Genomic DNA, 24,126 nt, shown 5'->3' on the forward strand with positions numbered 1-24,126 from the left:
TGAGGTCAGCAGTTTGAGACCAGCCTGTTCAACATGGTGAAACCCCATCCCTACCAAAACATACAAAAATTAGCCGGACATGGTGGTACACGCCTGTAATCCCAGCTACTTGGGAGGCTGGAGCAGGAGAATCACTTGAACCTGGGAGGCAGAGGTTGCAGTGATCCGAGATCATACCATGTACTCTAGCCTGGGCAACAGGATGAGAATCTGTCTCAAAAAAAAAAAAAAAAAAAAAGACACTACGTAGTAATAAGAAAGCCATTCCTAGCCAATAGAGTAGCCTTAAAAATCTTTAGTATTACAACATTGTGTGTTTTATTTTGCAGATACAAAGGAAGTTTTTCTTGGCCTGGGCTTGACTTAACAGTGACTTTAGTACTATCCCGTTCAGACACCTCAAGTCTTCAGAAGAAACCAGACGATGTGAAAGTATATCTAGGTCCCCAAGAGAGATGCAAATTACCGCACCAGCTGTATTCCCTCATGTCAGGAAAAAGAGGGTCCCATATATTTCTTGTCTAATACAAAATCGCAGAAGTCTGAAACACCTTAATTAGAAAATGGAATGCAATTTGGATTCAACTACCTGCTCTCATGAAAGGTAACAATAGTTAATAATGTTGGCAATTCACAGGATGTTAGAGATAAAAGAGTCCTCAAATATCCTCCAGCAAAATCTCTCTCCTTTTACAAATGGGCAAACTAAGGACAAGAGAAGAAAGATGAGTCAAGCCTTCAGTCTTATGCTGTGATCTGATGGTGAGCTATAAAATCACTGTCAAGAGAGCCCCTCCAACCACCTGTGCTCCTGGAATTCATGAGGGAAACACATTCCTAAAACAAAACTAGCAACATCAAGATATTACCAAATGCTCTTTTTCCACTGTTACTCTTCAATCTCCAGTAATTTAGCACTCTGTTAATTATATTATAATCTAAAAAGTTCAGGAATAAGCTGGGCACAGTGGCTCAAGCCTGTAGTACCAGCATTTTGCAGATCACTTGAGCCACAGAGTTCAAGACCAGCCTAGGCAACATGATGAAACCATGTCTCTATCACAAAAAAAAAAAAAAAAAAAAAAAAAAAAATTAGCCTGGTATGGTGGTGTGAGCCTGTAGTCCTAGCTACTTGGGAGGCTGAGGTGGGAGGATCACTTGAGCCCAGGAGTTGGAGGCTGCAGTGAGCCATGAGTGCTCTATTGCACTCCAGCCTGGGCAACAGAATAAGAGCCTGTCTCGAAAAAAAAAAAAAAAAAAATTCTACTGTAGGGGTGGCTGGCAAGATAGCCAAATAGGAACAGCTCTGGTTTGCACCTCCCAGCGAGATCAACACTGAAGGTAGGTGATTTCTGATTTCTGCATTTCCGTTTTTTTTTTTTTTTTTTTTTTTGAGATGTTTCGCTCTCGTTGCCTAGGCTGGAGTGCAGTGGCGTGATCTTGGCTCACTGCAAACTCTGCCTCCCAGGTTCAAGCAATTACCCTGCCTCAGCCTACCAAGTAGCTGGGATTACAGGCATGTGCCATGATGCCCGGCTAATTTTGTATTTTTAGGAGAGACGGGGTTTCACCATGTGTTGGTCAGGCTGGTCTAGAACTCCTGACCTCAGGTCATCCACCTGCCTCAGCCTCTCAAAGTGTTGGGATTACAGGCATTAGCCACCACGCTTGGCCTGCATTTCCAACTGAGGTACGTGGCCCATCTCACTGGGATTGGTTAGACAGTGGGTGCAGCCCACAGAGGGTAAGTTGAAGCAGGGTGGGGTGTCACCTCAACTGGGAAGTGCAAGGGGTCGGGGAGCTCCTTCCCCTAGCCGAGGGAAGCCATGAGGGACTGTGCCATGAGGAATGGTGCATTCCAACCCAGATACTATGCTTTTCCCATGGTCTTCACAACCCGCAGACCAGGAGATTCCGTTGCGTGCCTATGCCACCAGGGCCCTGGGTTTTAAGTGCAAAACTTGGAGGCCGTTTGGGCAGACACTGAGCTAGCTGCAGCAGTTTTTTTTTTCACACCCCAGTGGCTCCTGGAATGCCAGCCAGACACAACCTTCACTCCCCAGGGAAGGGGACTGAAGCCAGGGAGCCAAGTGGTCTAGCTCAGCGGATCCACCACCACGGAGCCCAGAAAGCTGAGATCCACTGGCTTGAAATTCTCGCTACCAGCACAGCAGTCTGAAGTTGACCCGGATGCTTGACCTTGGTGGGGGGAGGGGCATCCGCCATTACTGAGGCTTCAGTAGGTGGTTTTCCCCTCAGAGTGTAAACAAAGCTGTTGGGAGGTTTGAACTGGGAGGAGCCTACTGCAGCTCGGCAAAGCTACTGTAGATTGCCTCTCTAGATTCCTCCTCTCTGGGCAGGGCATCTCTGAAAGAAAGGCAAGCAGCCCCAGTCAGGGGCTTCTAGATAAAACTACTATCTCCCTGGGACAGAGCACCTGGGGGAAGGGGAGGCTGTGGGCACAGCTTCAGCAGACTTAAACATTCCTGCCTGCTGGCTCTGAAGACAGCAGTGGATCTCCCAAGCACAGTGCTCGACCTCTGCTAAGGGACAGACTGCCTCCTCAAGTGGGTCCCTGACCCCCATGCCTCCTGATGGGGAGACGCCTCCCAGCAGGGGTCAACAGACACCTCATACAGGAGAGCTCCAGCTGGCATCTGGCAGGTGCCCCTCTGGGATGAAGCTTCCAGAGGAAGGAACAGGCAGTAATCTTTGCTGTTCTTCAGCCTCCACTGTTGATTCCCTGGGCAAACAGGGTCTGGAGTGGACCTCCAGCAAACTCCAGCAGGCCTGCAGCAGAGGGGCCTGACTGTTAGAAAGAAAACTAACAAACATAAAGGAATAGCATCAACCTCAACAAAAAGGATGTCCACAAAAAAACCCCATCCACAGGTCACTAACATCAAAGACTGAAGTTAGATAAATCCACGAAGATGCAAAAATGCTGAAAATTCCAAAAACCAGAACACCTCTTCTCCTCCAAAGAATCATAACTCCTTGTCAGCAAGGGAACAAAACTGGACAGAGAATGAGTTTGATGAATTGACAGAAGTAGGCTTCAGCAGGTGGGTAATAATAAACTCCTCTGAACTAAAGGAGCATGTTCTAACCCAATGCAAGGAAGCTAAGAACCTTGAAAAAAGGTTAGAGAAATTGCTAACTAAAATAACCAGTTTAGAGAAGAACATAAATGACCTGATGGAGCCGGAAAACATAGCACGAGAACTTTGTGAAGCATACACAAGTATCAATAGCCTAAGCAATCAAGTGGAAGAAAGGATATTAGAGATTGAAGATCAACTTAATGAGATAAAGTGTGAAGACAAGATTAGAGAAAAAAGAACGAAAAAGAATGAACAAAGGCTCCAAGAAATATGGGACTATGTGAAAAGACCAAACCTACGTTTGATTTACCTGAAAGTGATGGGGAGAATGGAACCAAGTTGGGAAACACTCCAGGAGAACTTCCCCAACCTAGCAAGACAGGCCAACATTCAAATTCAGGAAATACAGAGAACACCACAAGGATACTCCACGAGAAGAGCAACCTCAAGACACATAATTATCAGATTCACCAAGGTTGAAATGACGGAAAAAATGTTAAGGGCATCCAGAGAGAAATGTCAGGTTATCCACAAAGGGAAGCCCATGAGACTAACAGTAGATCTCTCTGAAGAAACCTTACAAGTCAGAAAAGAGTGGGGGTCAATATCCAACATTCTTAAAGAAAAGAATTTTTAACCCAGAATTTCATATCCAGCCAAACTAAGCTTCATAAGCGAGGGAGAAATAAAATCCTTTACAGATAAGCAAATACTGAGAGATTTTGTCACCACCAGGCCTGCCCTACAAGAGCTCCTGAAGGAAGCACTAAATATGGAAAGGAAAACCAGTACCGGCCACTGCAAAAACATGCCAAATTGTGAAGATCATTGACACTGTGAAGAAACTGCATCAACTAATAGGCAAAATAATCAGCTAGCATCATAATGACAGGATCAAACTAACACATAACAATGTTAACCTTAAATGTAAATGGGCTAAATGCCCCAATTAAAAGACACAGACTGGCAAATTGGACAAAGAGTCAAGACCCATTGGTGTGCTATATTTAGGAGACCCATCTCGTATGCAAAGACACATGTAAGCTCAAAATAAAAGGATGGAGGAATATTTACTAAGCAAATGGAAAGAAAAAAAAAGCAGGGGTTGCAATCCTAGTCTCTGATAAAACAGACTTTAAACCAACAAAGATCAAAAAAGACAAAGAAGGGCATTACATAATGGTAAAGTGATCAATGCAACAAGAAGAGCTAACTCTCATAAATATATATGCACCCAATACAGGAGCACCCAGATTCATAAAGCAAGTTCTTAGAGACCTACAAAGAGACTTAGACTCCCACACAGTAATAGTGGGATACTTTAACACTCCACTGTCAATATTAGACAGATCAATGAGACAGAAAATTAACAAGGATATTCAGGACTTGAACTCAGCTCTGGACCAAGCGGACCTAATAGACAACAACAGAACTCTCTAACCCAAGTCAACAGAATTTGCATTCTTCTCAGCACCACATCGCACTTATTCTAAAATTGACGACATAATTGGATGTAAAACACTCCTCAGCAAATGCAAAAGAACAGAAATCATAACAAACCGTCTCTCAGAGCACAGTGCCATCAAATTAGAACTCAGGATTAAGAAACTCAGTCAAAACCACACAATTACATGGAAACTGAACAACCTGCTCCTGAATGACTACTGGGTAAATAATAAAATTAAGGCACAAATAAATATGTTCTTTGAAACCAATGAGAACAAAGACACCATGTACCAGAATCTCTGGGACACAGCTAAAGCAGTGTTTAGAGGGGAATTTATAGCATTAAATACCCACGGGAGAAAGTGGGAAAGATCTAAAATCAACACCCTAGCATCACAATTAAAATAACTGGAGAAGAAAGAGCAAACAAATTCAAAAGGTAGCAGAACACAAAAGTAACTGAGATCAGAGTGAAATTGAAGGAGATAGAGACACAAAAAACCCTTCAAAAAATCAATGAATCCAGGAGCTGGTTTTTTGAAAAGATTAGCAAAATAGATAGACCGCTAGCCAGACTAATAAAGAAGAAAATAGCGAAGAATCATATAGACACAATAAAAAATGATAAAGGGGATGTCACCACTGATCCCACAGAAATACAAACCACCATCAGAGAATACTATAAACCACTTTACACAAATAAACTAGAAAATCTAAAAGAAATGGATAAATTCCTGGACACATACACCCTCTCAAGACTAAACCAGGAAGAAGTCGAATCCCTGAATAGACCAATAACAAGTTCTGAAATTGAAACAGAAATTAATAGCCTACCAACCAAAAAAAGCCCAGAACCAGATGACTTCACAGCCGAATTCTACCAGAATTACAAAGAGGAGCTGGTACCATTCCTTCTGAAACTATTCTAGACAATAGAAAAACATGGACTCCTCCCTAACTCATTTTATGAGGCTAGAATAATCCTGATACCAATCCCTGGCAGAGACACAACAAAAAAAGAAAATTTCAGGCCAAAATCCCTAATGAACATTGACGTGAAAATCCTCAATGAAATACTGGCAAACCAAATCGAGCAGCACATCAAAAATCTTATCCACCATGATCAAGTTGGCTTTATCCCTGGGATGCAAGACTGGTTCAACATTCACAAATCAATAAACATAACCCATCACATAAACAGAACCAATAGCAAAAACCACATGATTATCTCAATAGATGCACAAAAGGCCTTCGATAAAATTCAAAACCCCTTCATGCTAAAAACTCTCAATAAACTAGATATTGATGAAACATATCTCAACATAATAAGAGCTATTTATGACAAACCCACAGCCAATATCACACTGAATAGGCAAAAGCTGGAAGCATTCCCCTTGAAAACAAGTACAAGACAAGGTTGCTCTCTTTCACCACTCCTATTCAACACAGTATTGGAAGTTCTGGCCAGGGCAATCAGGCAGGAGAAAGAATAAAGGGTATTCAAATAGGAAGAGAGGAAGTCAAGTTGTCTCTGCAGATGACATGATTGTGTATTTAGAAAACCCCATCATCTCAGCCCAAAATCTCCTTAAGCTGATAAGCAACTTCAGCAAAGTCTCAGGATACAAAATCAATGTGCAAAAATCATAAGCATTCCTATACACCAATAACAGACAAACAGAGAGCCAAATCATGAGTGAACTCCTATTCACAATTGCTACAAAGAGAATAAAATACCTAGGAATACAACTTACAAGGGATGTGAAGGACCTCTTCAAGTAGAATTACAAACCACTGCTCAAGGAAATAAGAGAGGACACAAAAAAATGGAAAAACATTTCATGCTTATGGATAGGAAGAATCCATATCATGAAAATGGCCATACTGCCCAAAGTAATTTATGGATTCAATGCTATCCCCATCAAGTTACCATTGTCTTCCTTCACAGAATTAGAAAAAACTACTTTAAGTTTCATATGGAACCAAAAAAGAGCCTGTATAGCCAAGACAATCCTAAGCAAAAAGAACGAAGCTGGAGGCATAACGCTACCTGACTTCAAACTATACTACAAGGCTACAGCAACCAAAACAGCATTGTACTGGTACCAAAACAGAGATATAGGCCAATGGAAAAGAACAGAGACCTCAGAAATATTGCCACACGTTTACAACCATCTGATCTTTGGCAAACCTGACAAAAACAAGCAATGGGGAAAGAATTCCCTATTTAATAAATGGTGTTGGGAAAATTGGCTAGCCATATGGAGAAAACTGAAACTGGACCCCTTCCTTATACCTTATACAAAAATTAACTCAAGATGGATTAAAGACTTAAATGTAAGACCTAAACCATAAAAACCCTAGAAGAAAACCTAGACAATACCATTCAGGACATAGGCATGGGCAAAGACTTTATGACTAAAACACCCAAAGCAATGGCAACAAAAGCCAAAATTAACAAATGGGATCTAATTCAACTAAAGAGCTTCTGCACAGCAAAATAAGCTGTCATCAGAGTGAATAGGCAACCTACAGAACGGGAGAAAATTTTTGCAATCTATCCATCTGACAAAGGGCTAATATCCAGAATCTACAAGGAACTTAAATAAATTTACAAGAAAAAAACAAACAACCCCATCAAAAAGTGGGCAAAGGATATGAACACATACTTCTCAAAAGAAAAAATTTATGTGGCCAACAAACATATTTTAAAAAGCTCATCATCACTGGTCATTAGAGAAATACAAATCAAAACCACAATGAGATACCATCTCATGCCAGTTAGAATGCTAATCACTAAAAAGTCAGGAAACAACAGATGCTGGAGAGGATGTGGAGAAATAGGAACGCATTTACACTGTTGGTGGGAGTGTAAATTAGTTCAACCATTATGGATGTGGAAGACAGTGTGGCGATTCCTCAAGGACCTAGAACGAGAAATATCATTTGACCCAGGATTCCAATTACTGAGTATATACCCAAAGGATTATAAATAATTCTGCTATAAAGACACATGCACACATACGTTTATTGCAGCACTGTTCACAATAGCAAAGACGTGGAGCCAATGCAAATGCCCATCAATGATAGACTGGATAAAGAAAATGTGGCACATATACACCATGGAATACTCTGCAGCCATAAAAAAGGATGAATCCATGTCCTTTGCAGGGACATGGATGAAGCTGGAAACCATCATTCTCAGCAAACTAACACAGGAACAGAAAACCAAACACCACATGTTCTCATTCACAGGTGGGAGTTGAGCAATGAGAACACATGGACACAGGGAGGGGAACGTCACACACCGGGGCCTGTCAGGGATTGTGGGGCTAGGGGAGGGAGAGCATTAGGAGAAGTACCTAATGTCGATGATGGGTTGATGGCACGAGGTATACACATGCCACTATGGCATGTGTATACCTCGGTAACAATCCTGCATGTTCTGCACATGTATTGCAGAACTTAAAGTATATTAAAAAAAAAAAGTTCAGGAAGTGTGCACACAATTCAGCCCCTTCAAAAAGAGACATGAATGGTAATAAATATGTTTATATACAATCTATGTGTGTACATGTATACACACAAGTACATGTTTATAAATATACACACATTTACAAACACCAGCTCATACATAAAGAGACATTATCAATAGTTAAACAGCATAAATAGAACACCTACATTCTAAAATATAACCACTGTTAAATGTATTGGAAAAGAGAAATAAAAGCACATTTTCTACTTATCAATATTTCAAAGTGTTTGTGAAAAATTTATCACTCTGTGCTTCTGGTAGGTTCAGTTGTCAATTCTGGGATTTTACGCCATCTAGTAATAAGGCTTAAGTCAATTATCCTAAGGAACAATGATCTACCCTGAGATATTTGCTTAATATGGATAATCCAAAATTGTTTGTAAAAGAACATGAACTTTTTCTTAAAACATTTACAGTATTCATCTTTTGTCAAATTTTAGCGATCTGGCTGTAACTTAATTCTTCTTCTAACCATTTTGTAAAGGGAGGCGAGTATGTTCGTAAGCCTGTGCAGAATATCAAAGTCTAAATGTAAAAATTATATGTTTTTTTAACATTTGGACCAAAGTCCAAATTATCTTTACAATAATGTAAAGATGCTATGAGGAAATTAATTCCACTGGAATTGGATGTGTTTCAGAGTATTTCAATTATGATGATTTCTGGTGATATGTGTTTTTTGACCTTTGGACTTCTGACACACACACGCGCACACACACACACACACACACACAGGTCTAAGTCAGTACATACTAGAATTTTGTATTACTGCAAAAAGAACCATATTATTAAGGAAGTGCATTATTGCTTAGAGATTAGTGGTTTGATTCCTGAATATGAAACTTTATGGCAGCATAGCAGAGTAATTGCGAACATGGACTTTGGTTCTATTACTTCCTAGCTGCAACCAGGGCAAATTATTTAATCTGTGCCTCAATTTCCTATCTATAAAATGGGAAGAATCATAGTACGTACTTCACAGAGTTGCTAAGGTTTTTTAAAGTGCTTGGAATAGTGTCTAGTTCACAGTAAGTGCCTTGTGTGTGTTTGTCATTATTATTACAAGGTCATCCCCTACAAGGATTACCAACGATTTGACTAAATCTCCTGTATGGTGGGGAAAGATATTGCCAAGTCATTGTACTCATGATCAGCAGGCAAAATCCTCTGTCGTCTGCACCTCTGACCAGCCTGTGGACCACTTTCCCTCACCATTATTCACATAGAATTGACTCTTGGCCCTGATATCTGCATTGCCTGGTTATTTGAAAACAACATTTTAATGCAAGATTTTATTGAATGAATCTGGTTTTGCATCCTTGTCTTAGTCAGTTTGAGCTGCCTTAACAAAATGCCATAAACTGGGTGGCTTAGCCAGCAGAAACCTTTTTCTTGCAGTTCTGAGGCTGAAATTCCAAGATTGGGTGCCTGTATGATCAGGGTCTGGTGAGGCTTCTCGTCCTGGTTTGCAGACGGTCACCTTCTGTCTCTGTCTTCGCACAGAAGAGAGGGACAGACAGACAGCAAGCAAGGCTCTCTGGTGTTCTCTTCTTATCAGCACCTAATCCCAGGTCCCTTCACTCTCAGGACCTCATCTAAATGTAATTACTCACAAAAGCCTCATCTCCAAATACTATCATATTGGGGGTTAGGACTTCAACATACAAATTTTAGGAGATCACAATTCAGTCCATAGCAATTAGGAAACCCACATGTATCAGATTTTTGTGTCTTCCAGATGTTTGTAGATGACGACATGGTCATAAACAAAAGGGGGAGAAATATGTCCACTTGCTCCCTAAACCTCTGCTCTTCTTGATGTGTCTAAACTCACATGACCTGCCTCTTCTCATGGTTTTGCTGAACCACATTCAAGTTTTCCTCTCAAACTGCTAGATCAAATTTTTCTTCTAAGAAATACTTTTTATTTGCTCTGTCACCCAGGCTAGAGTGCAATGGTGCAATCCTGGCTCACAACAGCCTTGATCTCCCAGGCTCAAGCAATTCTCCTACTTCTCAGCCTCTGGAATAGCTGTGACTATCGGCATGAGCCACCACATCTGGCTAATGTTTGTATTTTTTGTAGAGGTGGGGTTTTGCCATGTTTTCCAGGGTGGTCTTGAATGCTGGGGCTCAAGCGATCCACACACCTCAGCCTTACAAAGTGCTGATACTACAGGTTATGAGCCACCGTGCCTGGCCAAGAAATACTTTTAATAATATAATTGGAATTAACCATACTATACAAATAGTTGTTAATTTTTATTTTATTTTATTTTATTTTATTTTATTTTATTTTATTTTATTTTATTTATTTTTTTGAGAGGGAAGTCTCGCTCTTTGGCCCAGGCCGGACTGCAGTGCCGCTATCTCGGCTCACTGCAAACTCCGCCTCCCGGATTCACGCCATTCTCCTGCCTCAGCCTCCCGAGTAGCTGGGACTACAGGCGCCCGCCACCGTGCCTGGCTAATTTTTTCTATTTTTACTAGAGACGGGGTTTCACCATGTTAGCCAGGATGGTCTGATCTCCTGACCTTGTGATCCGCCCGCCTCAGCCTCCCAAAGTGCTGGGATTACAGGCGTGAGCCACTGCGCCTGGACAGTTAATTTTTAAAAGCAAAATAGTTAATATAGGTTGAATTGCGTCCCCTCAAGAAAGATACGTTGAAGCCGCTAACTCCCATTATTTCAGATTGGGTCATTATTTGAAATAGGATCTTTGCCCACGTAATTAGTTAAGACAAGCTTATACTGAAGAAGGGTGGGCTTATGGGAAGGTGGCTGGAAATCAAGATTGGAGCGATGCGTCTATCAGCCAAGGAAGGCCAAAGATTGCTGACAAACTACCAGAGTGAGGAAGAGGCAAAGAACGATTTCCCTACAGGTTTTCCCCTACTGGGGTAAAATGCCCTTGCCGACCACACCTTGATTTCAGACTTCCAGCTTCCAGAACTGTAACACAACACATTTCTGTTGTTTTAAGCCACCCAGTTTGAAGTACCTTGTTAGGACAGCCCAGGAAAACTAATACAATTGTCTGTCTTCTGGAATTGGAATGTCAATGTAATAGAATAGTTAGAGGCACTTTATGTTCTTATTAAGTTTGTATTCACTTTTTTTTCTTTTTAAAAAATGGTGAGAAAACTAAAGATAACCAGAAACTACTATTTATTTTTAAAATTCAAGGCTAGCAGAGTGAGTCACAGCAATAAGTTGTTAAAAGTCAAACAGACGAAAGTAAATATGTTGTTTTATTTAATCCAAGAAAAAAAAAGAAAGCCTTTGCCACATAGTATGGCTTATTGCCAGAGGAGTTGTTGGGAAAACAGTTTAAGTACATTAAAAATGACATTTACGGAAGCAACTATCAAATTATTTGTGGAATACGTTTAAAATTAAATTCTCATTCCCAATCCCAATATGAAAGAACATTATTAATATTGCATATGATATTAATTATGCAAAGTAGATGGAGGATGGCAGATTCATAAGCAAACTGAGAATTTAGATAGAAGCTACTCTTGGCCAGGCATGGTGGCTCGTGCCTGTAATCCCAATATTTTGAGAGGCCAAGGTGGGTGGATTGCTTGAGTCCAGGAGTTTGAGACTAGCCTGGGCAACATGGCAAAACCTCGTTTCTACAAAAAATACAAAAAAAATTAGCCAAGTATGGTGGCTCATGACTGTACTCTGGAGGCTACTCTGGAGGCTGAGATGGGAGGATTGCCTGAGTCCAGGAGGTCGTTGAGGCTGCAGTAAACTGTGATTGCACCACTTCATTTCAGCCTGGGCAACTGAGCAAGACCCTCTCTCAAAAAAAAAAAAAAAAAAGGAAAAAGAAAGGAACTCTCTCTGAAAAGTCTGAGAGCTATCTTTCAAGAGTTCTTCAACTGCTTAAAATAGAGGGAGAATATTAGAGATTTATAGAGGTTTCTAAAACCTTATACTTTACTAAAACTGTTTTCCAGATTTAAAACACTTCTTTACATCTTGTCACATCATCAAATAAAACATACTCTATACTGACTTATGTGGAGAAATCCAAAAATGTCCAAGTCAAGTTCCTTCATGTCTAACTAACCTCTGTTCAATGCCGAAAACAGAAAGTCCTAAAAGCAGAAGTAATGTGTAGAATAAGCAAGACCTAACGGAGGTAGACTTGTTAGTCAGCACTCACTTATGTAGAAATGAAAGAGAATAGAGACTAAACAGTAACCTGTTTTGCCACCTAATACTCATTGGTAAAAGTGTGCTGCAAAGATATGGTCAGGAAAAAAAACCACATATAATACACTTTTCTTCACAAATTCTAAGGGAGTTATGAGCGCCTCTCTCGAGACAAGTTTGATTTAGCACCTACCATGTGCTGGGAGCACAGCATGGAAATATACAAGAAAAGATCCTAGTATCACAGAGCTTACATTATAGTAGAGGACACAAAAAAATAAATCTTGTTCTACAGTATGTTCTGTCAAGTTGTTTGAATACTTAATATTTCCATTGAAATAATGATTTTCCTCATAGGAATGAATTTGATGATTTCTCAAATTTATAAATTTAGGACGATATTTTATTTTATTTTATTGAGACGTGGTCTCACTCCATTGCCCAGGTTGGAGAGAGTCACTATCATGGCTCACTCAGCCTCAACCTTCTGGGCTCAAGTGATCCTCCTGAATCAGCCTCCTGAGTAGCTGGGATCACAGGTTTGCAGCACCATGCCTGGCTAATTTTTGAATTTTTTCTAGAGACAGAGTCTCACTGTGTTGCCCAGGCTGGTCTTGAACTCCTGGGCTCAAGTGATCCACCTGCCTTGGCCTCTCAAGATGCTGGGATTATAGGCATGAGCCACCGGGCTGAGTGGGACCATATTGTAAAGTCTATCTCTTCTGGGATCATTATGGCAATAATACGGTGGTGCATACTGCTGGTACAGTTTAGCTGGCAATGTAGCTTAAAGGAAAACAATTATCAGTGTTCTTGAGCATTCTTTTTTGTCACACTGAAGTTCATTTTACCTATAACAAATGTAATCAGCTGCTTTTGGTTTGGGACCTCCCTGTTCACATCACTCCATACAATTCTGCTAATTTTGAGTAGATAAATTTTGGAGCCCCAAAAGTCCTGAATGAATATGAGTTTAGCAATCAGTGTTCTTATAACAGAACAAAATAATTGGGGCCTTTATTCTACCTCTTACCATTCCATGAAAGGCCCATGGGAGAAAACACCTTGGATTTGGGTCATTTAATACAAGGGTCTCCTCATCTTCCTTATGTTTCTTATTGCAGCTCTTCTACAGGTTCCCACACTTTCAGTCCTAGCTCCGCACAATCTAGAGAATAAGGTCCAAACATTATCATCAAATGATTTAGAAAATCAAGACAACACCAACATTAAAAAAAAAAAATTATGCAGGGTGTGGTGGCTCACGCCTGTAATCCTAGCACTTTGGAAGGCCAAGGCGGGCGGATCACTTGAGGTCAGGAGTTCGAGACCAGCCTGGCCAACATGGTGAAACCCCGTCTCTACTAAAAAATACAAAAATTAGCTGGGCGTGATGGCACATGTCTGTAATCCCACCTACACCAGAGGTTGAGGCAGGAGAATCGCTTGAACTCAGGAGGCGGAGGTTACAGTGAGCTGAGATTGCGCCACTGCACTCCAGCCTGGGCAACAGAGTGAGACTGTCAAAAAAAAAAAAAAAATTAAAATTACTTGTGCAAGATCATCTAGTCTGTATACAAAAGGAAGGGCTAAGTTCTGAAGTCCTTGTGGGCGTGCACTTTATTCTCTAATATACTGAAAGTATCAGTCATGATTCTCAGTTACAAGCAAGATATAGCAAATCTGGCTGTTTTAAAGAGAAAAGAAATTTATTAAAGAATATTGAACGGTTCTTCTGGAGAAGAAGTCTTAGAGACTATACAGCCAGAAGGCACCTGTACACGTGTGTACGCGTGTGCCCCAGATCATGCTCTGAAACTGGCCCTGTGAAGCCAGCACTGCTGTTGTAGTGGGTCCAGATACACAATTTGAACAACCCCCACCACTCACACAGAACAGGGGACACTTGCACTAAAACCACAGCCACTGACAGCTCTTCAAGTTGTATGTATCTGCCACCTCTGCTGCCGCTGTCTTCTACATGGACTCTCCTCGGACAGTGATGCTGATGCATCTCTGGTCCCAGCTGCAAGGGAAGCTGGGAGAGTGGGTAACTGACATTTTCAGATTCCAGGGTAGGCTCCAAAGTAGGAGGTGCCTCCGACCAGTGAAGGCGATTCCAATACAATGGTAAATATGTCTCCCTTACTGGCTAAACTATAAGTTGAGTTACCATGCCTTGATGAACAAGCATGTGAATTAGAAATGAACCTAAGACTTTTGCTGTCTTTATTGTATAACACAGCAAAACAAGTCACCTCTGAGAGGGTTACTGCTCTTCCTGTGCTCTGTCTCACTTGCCCCTCCAAGCAGCTGAACACAACTTTATGTATGCCTTAGCATTGTCCAGTCCTATGCCTTGAGTGGCACTGTGCCCACTGCCTGGAGGGCCTTCTGCCCCTTAGCCAGCTGCATGACCCGCATGGCTTGATGAATGCCATTTCCTTCAGGAAGCCTAGAAATTAATTTGCAAAGTAGATTCATTTTGGCCCAGCTCCCTCACGGGCACTACTCTCTTGGCTCTCCACGCTTGCTGTGGTTTCTATACACACCCAATCTCAGTGGAAATGGCAGTAGATCCTTTGAAGAGAAATGAGTGCAGGAGTCAAGGCAGAGGTGGAACTTGGAAGCTGGAAACTGTGTTTGCTTCACACTTGATATGAAGACTAACACACTGTGAGATGGGGGTTTTTTGGGAGCTTCATGTGTTCCTCTTCCCCTAGCAGTCACCATCTAGCTTGCTCCCTTTTTCCTATATGGTGATCCAGAATACAGCCTTTGCAGCTAGCCCTCTGCCCCTTCCCAGTTGGGTGGCCTTTCCAGTTGTGTGGTGTTCAGCTAGTGACTTTACATATGCCACAGAGTTATTGTGAAGACGGACTGTGTTAATACTTGTAAGGTGCTAACAATGGGCCCTGGCACCTCTCAAGTCCCATCTTGGCTCACGTTTTTTAGAGACAGGATCTTACTCTTAACTCAGGCTGGAGAACAGTGGCATGATCATGGCTCACTGTAGCCTCGAACTCCGGGGCTCAAGGCTCAACCTCCCAAGTAGCTGGGACTACTGGTGTGTGCCTTCGTGCCTGGATAATAATTTTTTAAAAAACATTTTTATAGAGATGAGGTCTTGCTATGTTGCCCAGGCTGGTCTCAAACTCCTGACCTCAAGTGATCCTTCCAAGTTGGCCTCCCAAAGTGCTGGGATTATAGGCGTGAGCCACCGTCCCTGGCCCCCATCTTTGTTCTTATTGTCCCATTCTTCTAGCAGGCAGAGTCCTTCTTGGTCCTCTTTTGCATCTGTCTCTTTCCAGCCCCTCTCCCAGGGCCTTGCTTATAGGAGAGACTCATCAAGTCTGTTGGAGTAAGACTTTGTGTCTGGAGGGAGGGAGGTAAGAGGGGAATTGGGAGAGGTAGAGCAGCGAACCATGGTGAAATACCGTCATGGCAATAAGAATCCTGAGATAGCCCAAGTCATAAGGCTATCCCAGGTTCAGGGGCAAAAGTTGGGGATAGAGCCCAGAATGATCATTTGTAGTAATGTCAAATACATGATCTTAGAAGGAAAAAAAGTGTCTATCTTAGTCCATAGAACTTGTTCATTTCGATGTTACATACAGCATGTTTAACTTTGCTGTAAGGAAACCTATACTCTCCCATTTATTCCTTTCTAAAAATGGCTGTTGTTCACCACCTCCATCTTTCATATACACAGGGATCACAAGGGATCTTGTTCACAGGCAGATTGTAATTCAGTAGGTCTGGGCAGGGCAGAAACTTCTGGGCAGTTTCTTTGAAACGTACAGAAACTTTGAAACAGAGTTTCAAAGAAACTCTCAGGTGATACTGATGCTACTGGTCCACAGACCACACTTTGAGAAGCCAGGATATGCAAAATGAGTGAAGAGGGGAGAAAAAAAGCACATATCATTTTCCCCATCATTGCAAAATAAGCAGATATCAAGGTCAACGACAGTCCATTCTAACTTGAGTTGTTTCAAGATATGTATGGCTGTGGTAGGGTTTTATCACAATGCATTTCCTTTGCTCCCCCAGCTAGGTGACATTGGAGTGGTCATTTATAACTACATTACTATGGAGACAGGAAAGATGTGTATTTATCCAAACCTGGGGATGAATTAATCTTAAAAAGATGAGTACAAGTACTTCAACAGACGGGGACAATCTGAAGGTTAGGTGGGTATTTCAAGTGGATTAAAAAGGGCTAAGTTATATTTCTTTTTTAAATGGTTTTTTTTTTTTTCATTTTTAGGTGATAGCTGTACTTTTAAAAAAATTTCTTTAAGAGTCAACCACAGGCTGGGCACAGTGACTTACACCTGTAATCCCAGCACTTTGGGAGGCCGAGGCAGGCAGATCGCTTGAGCCCAGGAGATTAAGACCAGTCTAGGCAACGTGGTGAAAACCCATCTCTATAAAAAGTACGAAAATTAGCTGGGCATGGTGGTGCATGCCTGTAGTCCCAGCTACTTGGGAGGCTGAGGTGGGAGGATCACTTGAGCCCAGGAGGTCAAGGCTGCAGTGAGCTGTGGGCATGCCACTACACTCCAGGCTGGGTGACACAGTGACACAGACCACTGCTGCAGAATCATCTGGTATATTTTTTCAGATGCTGGTTTCTGGGCCCCACTCCAGATATAATAAAACGATCTCTGAGGGAAATCTGAGAATGTGAATCTTTTATAAACACCTATCCAAGCAATTCTTGCACCATTAAAATTCAAAAAGCACACGCTTAGAGCCTTTGAGGTCTCTGCTGAGACTTAAATATCATTTGATGAGCTCGCAATACAGTTAATGGATAATGGTGTGAGTGGTGATAGCCTCAATCCTTATCTTGCCATAAAATATTCCATGATTTCTACTTTGGTTTCTTACCTGAATCTTGCAGGAATCTTAGGGTTCACATAAATATTCTTCAATTCACTGACAATGTGGTCCTCTCTTTGTGCTTTTTATTGACATTCGGTAAATACTGTTGGTCCACATGTAAATACAACCAGACCAACGTTATTTTCACAATTTGTACACGCAATGGACTATTAAGTACTTTCTTCCTCAATACAGCAAATACAGAATCAGCTAGATGAATTAAATTTCCAGTCAAAACTTACAAAACCTACAGTTATTTACTTGGAAATATCACCCCCGCTGACCCCCACCTTGCCAAAAAAAAATGCTGAATTAAGATTACTTCCATGGTAACATAAGAGCATCTCACAAAGAAAGGAAAATAAATTCATGATATTGCTAGAATGAATACCATCCTTGACTAAGTGACTGTTCAGTGAGAACAATTGCCATTTGGGGGTCTTTTTCTCCCTGGATAAGGTTGTAGTCTCTCTAGCACGGGCACCACTGAGCTACAATTGTATGTATAATTGTGTGGTATCTTAAAGGCATTTTCTGTGTAGTGTTTATCAGAAAACAGCAGAAGTATACCAGAACCAAAAATACTTTTCTTCACATTGTTAAGAGGACTTTCATGCTTTTCATCCATTCTTCAGAAAATGAAAAGCTAATGCCATGTAATCACAATTTCCTGGGATTCTGAAAAACCGTTAAAGAGGCACATTGATGGCCTCTGAATGGAAACACTGTAGCGCGTTTGGGATTGGCTCTGTTCTGGGGGTTCTTGACACTCATATGCTCAAATCCAAGTGGTCAAAGGTTTCTTTTGTGTCCAAAACACCCAGACGGTCTGATTTCAACCATGCATGTGTTTCTGGGTGAATGCAGATGGTAAGTTTTCTTTTTCTTTTTTTAGTGGAAAAAAAAAGAAACTTAATTAAAGCCCATAGTAATTATGTTGATAGCTGAGGCTTGATAATTACGAGAATTTCGTTTTGTAGGTATCTAAAGTGGGATGCTTTAAAGTTGTATTGTCAGATGAAGTGTTTTTCTTTTTGTGTTCTAGATTTATTAAAACCAACCAAACACCACATAAAGTTGGCTTTATTAGAAGTAGGAATAAACAGGAAGATTTCTGGCCATGTTAATATTTAATTTTAAGACAAAGTAGCACACCTGTGTTACTAGACACATTAGGCTGTATTTTAAAACCATGTTATTCTTCTTGAGCCACTGGCACGGCTTCCTCCTCCTCATATCTTCAAAAACATTGCGCAGTGTGTGCTTGTATGTAGTATCCTGAAGCAGTCTCCAAGAACTGCATTGATTCCCAGGAAAATGGTTGTATAGAAACAAAATTGGCTCGTGGTGTATTCCCAGGTACATTCAACAGCCAACACCATGTATACTACTTATTGTGTGCTGACCACTGTGCCACAGAAACCCACACAGTGTCAGCCATAGTGATTAAACAAAGTGACATGGCGAATGTCAACAGCCCATGTTTCTGTGTAACAGGACATCTGATTTTGTTTCTCCAAATAGGAAGTGGCTCTTCCTATCAAAAGGAAGTTTTTGACTCTTGCAAAGATGATGAATTAATCTTGGCAGTCAGATGGGAGAGTCAGAGAGCTGTAGCGCCAGCAAGCCAGACTCTGGGTGAGTAAGCAAGTCCAAAAGGACTTGAAACTAGAAGCAAGTATCCCAACTGCAAGGGACACCTATGGATCACCCAGGACAGCATGGATCACCCAGAAAAGGAGCACTTCAGGGCTAGGCATGCTTCCCGGCCACCTTTGAGAGGGTAAACCCACAGGGTATTCAAGTTTGTGGTAAAGGTCTCATCTTAGATTATGAGTTCAGTTTTCAGTAAAACTTTTTGTGCCTGTCTTAGTCTGTTTCGTGTTGCTCTAACAGGATACCCGAGGATGAGTAATTTATAAAGAAAAGAGGTTTATTTGGTTCATTATTCTTGTGGCTGGAAAGTTCAAAACTGGGCAATTGCATCTGGTGAGGGTCTCAAGCTGCTTCAACTCATGGTGGCAAGTGGAAGGGGAGCAGGTATGTGTGCAAAGAGACTGCATGGCAAGAGAGGAAGCAAGAGAGAGAAACAGAGGGAGCCATACACTTTTTAACAATCCACTGTTGGGGAAACTAATCCATTTCCTGAAGAACTCACTCACCTCCTCAAGGGAGAGTATTAATCTATGTATGAGAGATCTGTCCCTATGACCTAAATACCTCCCACTAGGCCCCACCTCCCAACACTGCGAAATTGAGGATCAAATTTCAACATGAGTCTTTGTAGGGACAGACCATATCCAAACCACAGCAGTGACCTGCATTAAGTCCAGTGTCAAAGAAATCCTTTAACATGTTACATGCAGAAATGTAGATGTGGTTCACCTGGCATGAAAAAGAAACTTTTTCTCAAAAGAATGAAACCAGATACGTAGTCTTCTTTACTGAGCTGGGTAAAGCTTGCTTTGGTCTGGATATGCCACATATGAGTCTAGCATGTGTGAAGAATCTTATATGTTATCCTGAATGAAACAGTTAAATAATCGTATTTTGATTGTGTAGGATCCACCATGATTTTGTGAGAAAGAAATGAATAAAAATAAACTGAGAGCTGAGATTTTCTGGAAAAAAGGCTTTGAATGATCCAAGTTCATAGATAAGAGATATTTACTGCACCCCTAATACATACAATGCTCTGATAGGTGTCACAGTGATGAGGGTAGTGGAAGTTGTGGAAAGGGAAAGGGGTTGGGTCTGCCATAGGGTTAATTCTAATGCCCTACAACTTCTACATTGGTGAACAGCAGTGCTCAGAAGAGAGATCCTGTGGCATCCTGAAATGTTCTGTAACTCATAAGCAAGGCCATTTATCATAGGGTTGAAGTGCATGCTCTCTGGAAACTTATTACCTGGGTTTAAATTCCAGCTCTACCATTTTCTAGCTGTGTGACAGTTCTCAGCTTCCTCATCTTCACAAGAGCAATAGTAACCATGCCTATCCCATAGAAAAGGGGAAATTAAATGAACTTAAGTACCTGATGCACTTAGTATTATGTAAGTATTCACTATTATTTTCAAGTACTACTGAAACTGACATTCAGCAGTCCATGTATTCCATTACACACTGTGTACTAATTCTTTGCAAACGATTAGCCTATGTAAGTTATATCAGTGACTGTGAGATAACCTACAAATTAGAATTCACGATTCCCCAGCCATTCCAGAAAAATGGAAATTTACTGTACAAAGATTATGACCCTGTCCTCATAATTGAGGGTATTCCAAGAATATCTGGAGGAATATTAGAGTTCTGTTTTTTATTGAATTTGACATATTATGAATTCAATTCTTATTGTTCATGGAATATAATTCATATTAACTGAAGAAAAATAATTCAGACTGTGGCCTGAAGTAACAAAAGCATGCTTTCATGTGAGCTGACAGTTCTTGTCCACCAGGGGGCAGTCCACTCATTGAAACCAAGGAGGGAAACACCCAGAAAAAATAAAATCTGTAATTTTAAAAAAAAGCATTTTAAATTAGTTTCAGTTTCAATAAAACTTTTACAGAGATACAATGACATAGCAGAACCAGTCCTTGTTCCTGCCTTCTGGTAGATGGACAGTCAAGAGACAGAATAAAGCAAAAGGTAGTACTAATCTACAATCCAGTTTCAGGGCCACCTAGATAAATGAGGGGCCTGGGGGCACTCTATGAAGTGAACTGGACCAAGGCTAAATTCACTGTACAGTACAGAATTTAAATGCGAGAGAACTAGTAACAATCAGAGGGATTATTAAGTCTTCAATTACATAGATGTTCATCAAAGGGCATTTTATAATTCCTGCCTCCTCTGAAATATGGCAAAAGCAGCAGTACCTGTAATAGCAGAACTATGAGTTTCTCAGTTAAGAAATGCATCCCCAAGTTCAGGACTACTGGTCCATATCTTGGCAAATCTAAAGGACCTCACATCCAAATAAATAAAAGACTGTTTCATATGCCAAGAAATGACATTTAGCCTTAGAATAGATGCATCCCACTGCCAGAATACAGAAACCCTACTTCATGATAGAATAAAATCAGACATTTTAAACTCTGAACCTTCTTTGCATCTTGGTAAAGCTGATTTGGTGGATTAGATTTTTCCTAGCAAGGAACTAAGGAACAGTGGGGTTCAAACATACTATTACACAATCTGCAATTATCCAGGAACCAGTGGAGTACAGCAGAAAGATCAATGACCTGGGTGTTAAAAGAGTCAGTCATAAATCTTATTGTCTCTACTTTTCATTTATATATCCTTGGGCAATATATATGTAAGGGAGTTTTGCAAAAGTATGTGGAGCATGATATCATATATTCACAAGGTTTTACCAATTACAAAGGACTTATCAACACATTGTCTCCTCATAAGATCGTCCTTAGATGGAATTTTGCAAGGGTTAAATGAGATAATTCACATAAAGCACTTGGAGGGTGCCTGAGAATCAGAATAAGAATGCAATGAATGGCAGTTATTAGTAGTAGTAATAGTATTAGTTTGACACTCATGCCAATCCCATGTGCTAGAGAGATTGTCATCTCCACATTGCCAAGTTTTAAAAAACTGCAGCCCAAGAGAAATAATGTGACCGGTCCAAAGTCACAAAGCTGGAATATTAGAGCCTGGACTGGATCTCATGCATGTTTTCCCTTTTCCAGTGTACATTCCCACTCTTCTGGTCCTGGCCTCATATTGCCCCTGACCCCAAGAGCTCCTTCAATGCATCAGTATAGAACAGAGGCTCCTAACCTTCACTGCTCATAAGAATGCCCCAGCGAGTTTTAAAAAGTACTGAGTCTCAGACCCCAAAGCAGTCTAATGAAATCAGAATGTCCTATGGGAGATTTCTTCCTCTTCCACTCTAGCCACAGTGACTATGCCTGAATCTGGAACTCAAAGTCAGTTCCCCCAACTCCAAACACAGCACCCTTTCTGCTTCCACAAGTGAACACTAGCAGCCCCAAGAAGGGAGGCACCAATCACAGAAAAACAAGACTTTAAAAAATGGAAGATGGTCAAAGAGGTGGATGGCCAGGAAAATGTAAGGGGTTTAGGGGACAAGGTGCCTGAGAAGGGGTCAAACTGAAGAGAATGAATAGAGATGCAGGTATTGGCTTACTTTTCCAGACATGGGGGAAATATGCAGCATGAATAATCCCCCTAAACTGGATACAAAAAAAGAAAAAACAAACAAACAAACAAAAAAACTAGTATACTGGTTGACTGCATCATGTCTTTGTGGAAGTAGAGCAGAATCAATCAGCATTGGCCAGGCTCAGTGGCTCATGCCTGTAATCCCAACGCTTTGGGAGGCCGAGGCAGGCAGATCACCTGAGGCCAGGAGTTTGAGACCAACTTGGCCAACATGGTGAAACCCGTCTCTACTGAAAAAACAAAAATTCGCTGGGCGTGGTGGTGAGTGCCTGAAATCCCAGCTACTCGGGAGGCTGAGGCAGGAGAGCACTTGAACCCTGGAGGTGGAGGTTGCAGTGAGTTGAGATCATGCCACTGCACTCCAGCTTGGGTGAAAGAGCGAGACTCCATCTCAAAAAAAAAAAAAAGAAAGAAAAAAGAAAAAAGAATCAATCAGCATGCCAGGCAACTCTCAAATGAAACTTCCTTGATAGTGATTGCTATTGAACACAGATGTGTGCTTCTGAGGCGGAGAATGGGTGGTAAATTTTTTGTACTTCATAACAGTATAACAGAGTAATCAATCTAAATGTGAATGTCTAGTAGAATCCATTAACCAACATATTTTTACTAGTCAAGCTAATGGAGATCCTTCTTAGCTCCAAACTCACCTACGAGAAAACTCATGCCACTGAGGTTAAGTAATCCTGATAAATTGAGATCAGATTCATTCTCTAGATAACCATAAAATATGGAGATCCCATCTCATGATCTTCCAGTGACAGTCTACCAAGCCGTCTCTTTATCCCCCATCCTCACATGCAGCAGGCACTGTTTCTCGCTGGCAGTGGGATCAGAACCACTGTCAAGAGATCAGAGGATCAGAGTGGCAAGCTGTGGTCAGAACAGCAAAGGCAGCTCTGGATATTAAGAGTCAAGTTTTTCCAGATGTCCAGGCTGCTAATGCTGGCAGGATTATCACTTCCTTCCAGGGCTGATATTAGAGGTGGAATCCTCCTCCTTCATGTAATTTCTCCCCCAGACTTCGCAGCAAGTTCTCAAGTTTTGTCTCAAGTGGGAGAAGTCCAGTTATGTCACTGTTCAAAAAATATTTATTTCTTCCCTTTGCCAAAACCCAACAAGAAAACTCTACTCTGTCACCTCATGGGTATGTTTTCTTGATCCGTGCCAGGCCTCAGATGTGCAGGCCCTTTTTCAGGTTGTAATGCAGCTCCTGCTTGGCTTCTGGGGTCTGTAAGTTACTTTGTCTCGGGTTAGCCATTGCCTTTTTATGTAGAGTGTTGCCTTGTATGGGATCGGCTAGAAAAATCTTAAAAAAAAAAAAAAAAGGTTGGGGGTGGGGCATAGCATTCTCACTTCAGAGGGATAAAGACGACAAGAACAAAAGTTTTAGGCAGATGACAATGGATCCTGTCAATTAGACTAGGTGAAGTTAAAGCAAATGAATGCCTTACTGAGGAAGATGGAACATGGGGAGGGAAAGAAAATGAGGCTGGAGGAATCCAAGTACAATGGGAGTGACACTGATTATCCAAAGAGACCTTTAAGAGCACGTGCGCCAGTCCCAGCAATGCCATGATAAAGAGCTACAACACAAAAACCTGCGCCTTGCTCACCCAGGGATCACAAATAACCAGAATTCCCAGGAAAAACTCATGTTTCAATCTAGCAGGAGCCCAACTAAATACCACCAAATGCCAAGCTGGGCACTCTTCTGGGAGAAATCAAAGGGATGGGACCATGTGTGGCAAGGGGAACTCAGGGTCTCTTTTTAATGTCTCAG

At 41.3% G+C, this 24,126-nt stretch overlaps 1 long non-coding RNA gene across 1 annotated transcript in view; it reads left to right on the top strand.

Annotated features, from left to right (window-relative positions):
• The first annotated feature begins 248 nt into the window (after positions 1–248).
• The window catches only part of LOC103884334, a 25,546-nt gene continuing 1,668 nt past the window's right edge, over positions 249–24,126 (top strand). The window contains exon 1 of the long non-coding RNA XR_002522021.1: positions 249–604. This is a non-coding gene — a long non-coding RNA (uncharacterized LOC103884334). The remainder of the gene's footprint in view (positions 605–24,126) is intronic.

Source organism: Papio anubis, chromosome 3 (genome assembly GCF_008728515.1).
Source record: "Papio anubis isolate 15944 chromosome 3, Panubis1.0, whole genome shotgun sequence".
NCBI lineage: Eukaryota > Metazoa > Chordata > Mammalia > Primates > Cercopithecidae > Papio > Papio anubis.